Source organism: Chenopodium album, chromosome 9 (assembly GCF_948465745.1).
Source record: "Chenopodium album chromosome 9, dcCheAlbu1.1, whole genome shotgun sequence".
Lineage (NCBI taxonomy): Eukaryota > Viridiplantae > Streptophyta > Magnoliopsida > Caryophyllales > Amaranthaceae > Chenopodium > Chenopodium album.
Window position 1 is genome coordinate 22,588,893 of NC_137842.1, and position 8,848 is coordinate 22,597,740.

An 8,848-nucleotide genomic window follows, 5' to 3' on the forward strand; every position below is an offset into this window, starting at 1 on the left:
ATTCTAGCGATTCAGAGGTATCATCAGATCCAGAATCAGAGATGACGGCTCCAAAGAAGCTTAGTGATTACTCACAATCAAAGCTTACAGATTTTCCACACCTTACTCCCACTCCGGCTCTTGATGGGGTACAGTTTGAGATTAAACCCCAATTTATAATGATGATAGAAAGGAAGCAATTTAGTGGAACTAAGGGTGAAGACCCAAATCTTCATATTGTAGACTATTGTAAGTACTGTAATACCATCAAGCAAGCTTGGGTCACACAAGACCAAATCAGGGAGATTCTCTTTCCTTATTCTTTAACTGGAAAAGCCAAACTATGGTTTAAATAGAACTGCACTTGGTATAACTGACTGGGAAATTCTTGTTTTGAATTTTTATAACAAGTATTATCCTACGGAGAGAACAACCGTACTACGGAGTGCAATTCAGAACTTTGCCCAAGAAGCCGATGAAACTATATATGAGGCTTGGGAGAGGTTCAAGGACCTACAAAGAGAATGCCCCCACCATAATTTGGCACAATGACAGTTAATCCAAGCCTTTTACAATGGCATTGGAAATTCATCTAGAATAATCTTAGATTTTGCAGCTAGTGGGAGGTTTATGAACCTTAATGTTGATGATGCAGGTCAAGTTATCGAAGGTATGGCGATACATAATTCCCAATATGGGAATTCCAGAGGCTTTGATAACAAGGGGAAGCATAGTGTTGACTCTGTATCCTTTTTGCAAGCTCAATTAACCTCTATCTACAAGAAATTAGATAATCTTAGCATTGCTAATATAGCTAATGTTTCAGCAATTAATAATAATGCTAATGAGGCTTTCTGTGAAAATTGTGGAATTTTAGGTCATTGGGAACAAGATTGCAGGAGTTCCGTGGAGCAAGTTAATGCCTTTCAAGCTTATAGGCAGAATAACCCATACTCCAACACCTACAATCCTGGGTACCAGAATCATCCGTACCTATCCTACCGGAGTACTAATGTTCAAAATCCACCACCACCACAAAAACCACAGGCGCCACAACAACAACAGCAGAAATATTACCACCCCAATGCTGGCAAGAAGAACCAACCACAACAACCCTCCTCATCTTCCGACCCTTCTTTGGTAGAAATTAGAGCGATGCTGGTAAACATGCAGAAGCACATGGAGAGAAGAGATGCCCAAATTGATTCAGTTCTAGCACACAATAAAATTGCAGATAATCAAATTGCGCAACTTTCCGCTAATCTACAAGCCCGCCAACAGGGAGCTCTGCCAGCGCAGCCGACCAGGCCTACGGATCAAGCCTATGCAATTACTCTAAGGAGTGGTTCAAACTATGAAGGGCCCCCTATGCCCAGAGATGATGAACCTGTTTTAATAAATAACGCTAATCTTGATTTCGTTAAACCTAACAATGTAGCTAATAGCCCTGGAGGGCTAAAGCATAGTACTAATAAATCTAATTCTACATTGCAGGGTACGACTCCAGGGAAGGTAGCCACTCCAGATAAAAGCAATAATTCTCCAAAGTCGGTTATCAAACTTCCATTCCCCAATCGTCACTTTAAAACAAATTTGGACAAGCAGTTTGGTAAGTTTCTGGAGATGGTAAAAGATTTGAAGGTAACAGTTCCCTTCACTAAATTAATCACACAGATTCCTGCATATGCAAAATTTATGAAGGAAATATTGACAAGAAAAAGGTCTATTAGTGAGGTAGAGACAGTAGCTTTCACTACAGAGTGTAGTGTCGTACTTCAAAATAAATCTCCACCTAAATTAAAAGATCCGGGTAGTTTTTCTATCCCTTGTCACATTGGCAATCTAATGATTGATAATGCATTGTGTGATTTGGGTGCTAGCGTTAGTGTTATGCCATTATCTGTGTGTTCCAAGTTAAATATGGGTAAATTAAAAGCTACTAATATTACTCTACAAATGGCCGACCGTTCTTTCAAATACCCCTTAGGTGTTTTAGAGGATGTTCCTGTTAGAATAGGTAAATTTTATATACTTGTTGATTTTGTTGTTCTTGATATGGCTGAGGATATGCAAACTCCAATCATTTTGGGTAGACCATTCCTTAACACTGCAGGAGCAGTTATAGATGTGAGAAGTGGCAAATTAACACTATCAGTAGGGGACGAAAAAATTATTTTTAATCTTAATAATACCCCTAAATTCCCCATGACAGAGGAGAAGTGCTTTAGTGTTAATATGGTTCATAATTATTCTAACAAGCCCCAAGCTCTTGTAAAAGATCCCTTGGAGGCAGTATCTTGTGTTGCATCCTTTATCGATGAGATAGACAAATGGCAGAAGGAAGTTGATGCAATAGAAAGAGCCCTCTACATTGTCGGTCTTGGCTTTGAGGATGAAAAGGTGGAATCAATCGAGCAAGTTGTGGAAATTGAGCCTGTAGTGAGTGTTCCGCCAGATCAATTTGCAAGTGCTAAATGCAATGAAAATTTGAAGCAACCTTCGATCGAAGAGGGATCTTTAGTGCATAACATTGAAGAGCCCCCAATCCAAGACAAGGAGGATCCACCAGACAAGGTGAATTGGCGTCCCATAGGGTATGTCAGGAAGCTGCGTCGTAGCCTAAACAATGCTCGACCGGGTGAGAAACCACCCGACCAAGCGATAGGTTAAGGGTCCTAGTTCTTGTTCTTGGTAAGAAGGTCATGGGGGACCTAGATAAACCAGCGCTTTGCGGGAGGCAACCCGTATTTCTTGCTTTCTAGACTAGTTTTTCTTTTATTTTACTTTATTTTTATTTTTATTTTCTTTTTCTTTTTAGAGGAGAGGAGAGTGCAATTTTACCTTTTGCAAGTGTTTTTGTACAGGTAAGATTTGACAGGTACGAAGACTTAAGAAGGAAGTTGAAAATAAAGAAGAGATCCGATTTGGGCACGGACCCAATCGGCGCGCAAGTAAAGAAAATTATAGCTTTATTTTTGCCCGATCGGGCGCGCAAGTGAGGTTGGAAATCAAGCTATTTTCGCCCGATCGGGCGAAATTTTTGAAAAATCGAGTAAGGAGAAAAGATATGTCGGTCGAATCTCGCCCGATCGGGTGAGCAAAGGGCGAAAATTCCCTTCGCATTCGCGCCCGATCGGGCGGAGCTTGCCCGATCAGGCGCGCATTTAAACTTTCAAAACAAACTATTTTCGCCCGATCGGGCGCGCCACTTTTTGGCCGACCTATTACTTTCTTTTCTTCCTCTTCTTTTCTCACTTTCTCCTTATTTCATCTTCTTCTTCATCACTTTCTCTCTCTAAAACCCTCATTTTCATACCTTCAAACTCTACTTCTTTTCAAGATCTTCTCTAATTCTTCCATCCAAACTCAAATTTTTTTACATATTCTTAATCCTCTCATCTTTCCCTTCGATCTACACTAAATTTCTACCACTTTCTCTCAAATTTTTCCAAAACCCTAAGAGAGAGAAAGCTCAAATTCCACCATTTCTCATAAAAATGGCCTCCAAAAGATCTAGAATCGTAAGGGGTGAAAGCTCAAGGCAACAACAACCACCATTGGTTGACCCGAAGCTGCAAATTCCGGGATGGAGCGAGGTGGTAATAACCTCACAAGAACAACGACAAAGGATGCTCAACCTCATCTCGAGGCAGGTAATTCCTACACGTTTTGTTCATCATTCTACGCTTTCTAGATTAGGAATCGATAAACCGGTAGAAAAATTGTTTAAGGGTATTGGAATGAGTGGTTTATTTCAATTGCATTATGATACTTATGACTATCTAACTTTGGAATTTATTTCTAGTTTTAATGTGATAAAATCTAATGCTTTGATTACTCATGTCCAATTCCGTTTGCTTAATAATGATGTGAGATTAACTTTGAAAGAGTTTGGTAAATTATTTGAGTTGAAATCGGATAGGCCTATTGAACTGTCCCAAGACAACATTTCCGTTGTCTATCAATCCCTCACGGGGGATGTTAATCTAAACCTCCAACATGCCAAGGGAACTTGGATACAACATCCCGTGCCAAAATTTTGGCAACGGTTTGTTGGCCTCACTATCTTTGGGAGGCATGAACTCGCCAATGTAAGGAGGGATGAACTAGAGTTGTTAGGGTCTTACATGATCCCTAGGAGTGACAAGCTAAACATACCTCATAGGATAGCCCAACACTTCCAACGGGCGGCCAACACGGCCGAGAGTGGTAGGTCTAGGGCCCCTATTTATTTTGGTGGTTTAGTCACCCACATAGCGGTCAAGCACCTTAACTTTGTTCCTAACGACTTTAGGAAGGTAGTAGGCCCAACTTTTATGGACTTACCCTACTTAGGTAGCCTCAACTGGATCAATGTCATAGGGGGTGAAACTTGGTGGGTAATCAAAAGGGAGTCGGGTAGAAGGGACAATGCCTTTACGTTGCCTAACCCCGTTTTGACTAAGTTTGAGAAGGGTCAACCTTCTTACACCTTTGTTTTAGGTAACCAAGGTGAGGCTCAAGCGGCTCACCAAGCACCACCTTCACCACAACCTCAATTTCACCTTCAACCACCACCCTATACCTACTCTTATGACATCCCCACTTCTTCCACGAACTATAACATCGACCCAAACGCCCCTTATGACTTCTCGGCTTTTAGGAGCCAAATAGATAGGATTGAGATGGGGCAAGGGAGAGTGGAGAGTATGGTGCGAAACTTAGATACTAGAGTAGGGTCTCTAGAAAGGTGGGTGGGGCATGTGGAGAGAAACCTTGGGAGGGGTTTATGCCCCGTGTATGATGACTACGCACGTCGGGGGGCTATTCCCCCCGACTCACTTGTTCCCGATTGGTTTCAATATCCTCAAGGAGAATATTCGGACCCAAGTGCCTTTGGTACCTATGTGGACTACTCTTCGGTCCACGGTTATGGGACCGATGCTCCTTTTGGTGGGCTTGGGGGGAATGTAGACCCTAACTATTTTTCAGGTGGTTCGGGTTATGGAGGAGCCGGTTCTAGCCATGGGGGAGGCTTTTCGAGGATGGATGAAGATGAGGAGTAGTTACTCTAGCTACAATCCCAAGTCAATGAGGGCATTGCTTGATTTGGCTTGGGGGGATGATCTTGTTTTGGGTACTTCTCTTCCTTTTCTCTATTTATTTGCTTTCTAGTATAGTTTTATTTGCTTTCTAGTGTAGTTCTTTATTGTTTTCCTATATTAAAAATACAAAAAAAATTAAAAAATAAAAAAATTCCAAAAATAAGTTCCAATGAATTATAAATCATGCTTCCCTGTGCCCCTTACTTGAGAAAATTGTTTTGATTCTTGGTATATGATGATCATGATTTGAAGTTTGATTGCTTAGATTCCTTAATATGAGTCAATTTTGCCCAGTGCTTGACTAGTTGATTTGGTTAGGAATGTGTGTTAGTTCCGGGTATGTCAATGAATTTGAGTATTGGTTTGCAACTATAAGTAATGTTTGTATGACTCATTATTATGCACATTGTGGAGGACGTAGGCGTTCATTATTTTAGGTAGCCTTCAGATGATTGTAGATACATTTGTTCCCTTCTTGCTACCCATGTTGTTGCCTTGACTTTTTGTTGTTTATTTAGCAATATTACAAGCCGATTTGCCCAATTTGTTACTAGTGCCAAGCTTGGCTTGGGGGAGCTATTAGTGAGTGAGGCGAGGGAGTTTGTAGTGTAATTATTATTTGCACAATTTGGGTGGGTTTTGAGAAGTTATTTTGTTTTTGATCATGTTTATTTTTGATGAGTTTGAAAGTTATATCTTCTTGAAAAAATAAAGTATGATGTTATGAAAAAAAAATAAGTTCAAGAAAAAAAAGTGAAAAAAATAAGTGAACTTCAATAGAAAAAAAAAAGCAAAAGAGGAAAAAATATTGTTTAATGTTCAAATGTTCTAGTTGGAGATTTATCAAAAGGAAAAAAAATTGAGCTTCTATGAAAAATTTAAGCTTGGAAAATAAAGTTTGTTTATTCACTCCAGTTCTTTATTATTATATCTTATGAGTGAAATTGTAAGAGTTGGGATTGTTTATATTGTTTAGAGTTGTATTTGGTGGATTTTTGTTAGGGTTGGTTATGTAGGAGAAGTTGATCATTATTTATTTTGATCAAGGGTTTTACTAGGATTTACTCCCTTAAGCATAGCTATTCTCTCACTTGTTCCCAAATGATTCCTACCCTTTACCCTAGCCTTACATTACAAGCTTTAAAGACCTCCCGACCTTTGTGCATTAGAGTTGTATGAATGTGAAAGTGTTGTTTATCAATGCAAGTTATGATTTGACATATTTCGAGTCGACTATTAGGTTGAGCGTTCATTGTTTTAAACACACGAGAGTGTGAGTTGGGAGGGCATTGTTCACATTAAAGGGGTTGGTTGGAGGGCGATTGAGTACATCTTTTACTCACCACATAAATGAGAGTTGAGTGTGTGAGCACTAGTCTTGAATTCTATATGCTCTTGTGGTTTGCTCTAATTGACAATTGTTAGGGAAGAAGGGTAATTGGATGGATTTGATTGGTTGGCTTTGAAGCATGTTTATTTGATTTACCTTGAATTGTTTGTGCTTGATTTTTAAATTGGGTGAAGCATATTTATTTATTCATTGATGAGATCTTTGCTTAGGGACAAGCAAAGGTTTGGCTTGGAGGAGTTTGATATGTCCGATTTATATAGTGTTTTACCCCCGTCTCTTGGTCATAATTAGTAATGTTCGTTTTTGGCTCTTTAGAGCCACTTTTATTACTAATTGGTGTTTTCTAGTGTTTTCGTAGATTTGGTTGACTTTTGCAGGGACTTGCACTTTTGGAGCATTTTCCCGAGATATTATGGAGCGATTACGAGCACTAGAGAAGCACGACCAGTTTCTATAGCCCAGGGCCGGTTAGAGCCATCGAACTGGTGATTAAGGGCTCGGTAATCGGGATACCGAGGTATTTGGACCGAATGATCAAGACCCTAAGTGGATATCCGGATTGGGCCGAAGAAATAAGCCCAATCAAAGTTCCAAGCCTCGAGGTGAAGCTAGGGCCCGATCGGGCAAGCTTAGCTTGATCAGGCGTGGCACGAGAGTTGTGCTGGTGCGTGGCCAAAGGCGCGCCCGATCGGGTGAGCTGCTAGCTCCATCGAGCGCGGCTGTTTAGAAGAGTACGCGGAGAAAAAGGCGCGCCCGATCGGGCGGCCTTTAGCCCGATCGGGCGCGTGTTATTTAAAGGAGTTAATTTTCGACGATTAAGTTTGTTTTAGTTTAGGATTCTTGCTTAGTATAAATACTTTTTTGTTAAGCAAGTTTAGGACTTTCTATTACTCTTTCTTAATTCTTTCTTAGATTTTCTCTCTCTACTTAGCTTTAGATTAGTTTCTCTCTCTTATACTTCGTTCTTAACTTTATTCTTAATTCCATATTTCTTTGGTAACAATTTCTCTTCCCTTAACCTTAGTTATTTGTTTTGTTCCTTTGATCATGTCTTGTTCTATTACTTTGATATGTTTAGATTTAATTATGTGTGAGTAATTTTATTTCTAGGGTTTATGGGGATCCATAAATAATATGAAGGGGTAATTTATTATTGTTAATTGTCAATGCTAGATTAATTTCCTATTGATTGATTTAATGCTCTGTAACTAGATTTGCGCAGATCTTTTATGCATGAGTTTGACCATATTGATTCGAGATTCGAAAGATGAGAATTGATGTTTAGGTTTAGTTTCAATAGGCAGGTTAATTTATAAATGATTAAGTCGAGATTCGAGAGATGAGATTTAATACCGGTAAATTAATTGTGTGATTGTAATACGTAGCGAAAGCCCTTTATGATCTGATTAATGTATGCATTGATGATTGATTATTATGTTTTACCCTGAAATATTATTTATTGGTGAACCTATTCCCTAGACCTTTTATTCATTGTTTTCTCCTTATTCTTAATATTCGTAGTTTAGTTTTATATCCAAATTTACATATTGGTTACTTGATAATTTAGATTATATTAATTAATTAGGAATAAAAAGACTCGTTTCCCTGTGGATTCGACCCTACTTCCCTATCTATTATTAGTTAGTGGTTTTAGGAATTACTTTTGATTAGGTGATACGACTTGAGCCTGTCAATTGTAACTAATAGGATGCATGAGAATGATCCTAATTTGTATAGACCTCTTTCATTGATTAGCCTAGACTATTTCATGTGAATGAATTATGTAGGTAGAATCTTGTGTTCTTTGGCATGTTCTTCATGATAACCATTATTGTTCCCCTCATCTCATCATGCTTGACACCCCCGTACCCCTAGCGTCGTTCTCTCTAGATTTTAATCATCATTGTCTTTGCTTGTTTGTAGTCTTAGTGCTTTTTATCCAAAAACCAACACAAATATTCTTCTTTTTACTCTACATTAGTTAAAATTGATGTTGAATGAGTGAGCTTCCTTAGTGGTTCGACCCTTTACATGCCCCTATACTTGTATTAGGGTAGTTTAGGAATATAAATGATTAATTTGATTAAGGTAGTAGTTTAACGACCTATCTAACCTTCGATCAGAGTACAATACAACAGGGGGAGAGAGAAAGGCTTTTCTCATATGTCAGCCGGTTCCATCTGGTGAGAATTTAGATTCAAGGGTCGTCTGATGATGTAGCTTACATAGACTTTTTCAAGGGTCTGAACGAATGGTCAACTATTAACTTTGAACTCATCAGGAAGAGAGTCTTCACTCTCCAAGAAGCATTGATGGAGGCAAAAGCCTATGTATAAGCGACCAAGATTTGTTCCTCCAACAAACAATCAGACTCCAAGAAGCCCAACAAATAAAAAGAGGGTCGGCCAGTTCAACCAGCTTAGAAAGCTGAAGA

The 8,848-nt window shown here is 39.1% G+C and overlaps 1 non-coding gene across 1 annotated transcript; it reads right to left on the reverse strand.

Moving 5' to 3' along the window:
* Positions 1-414: 414 nt before the first annotated feature.
* LOC145561092 (small nucleolar RNA R71) lies at positions 415-521 on the reverse strand. Its single transcript, XR_014093674.1, has one exon. It is a non-coding gene; the product is annotated as a small nucleolar RNA R71 (small nucleolar RNA).
* Between the last annotated feature and the right edge of the window lie 8,327 nt (positions 522-8,848).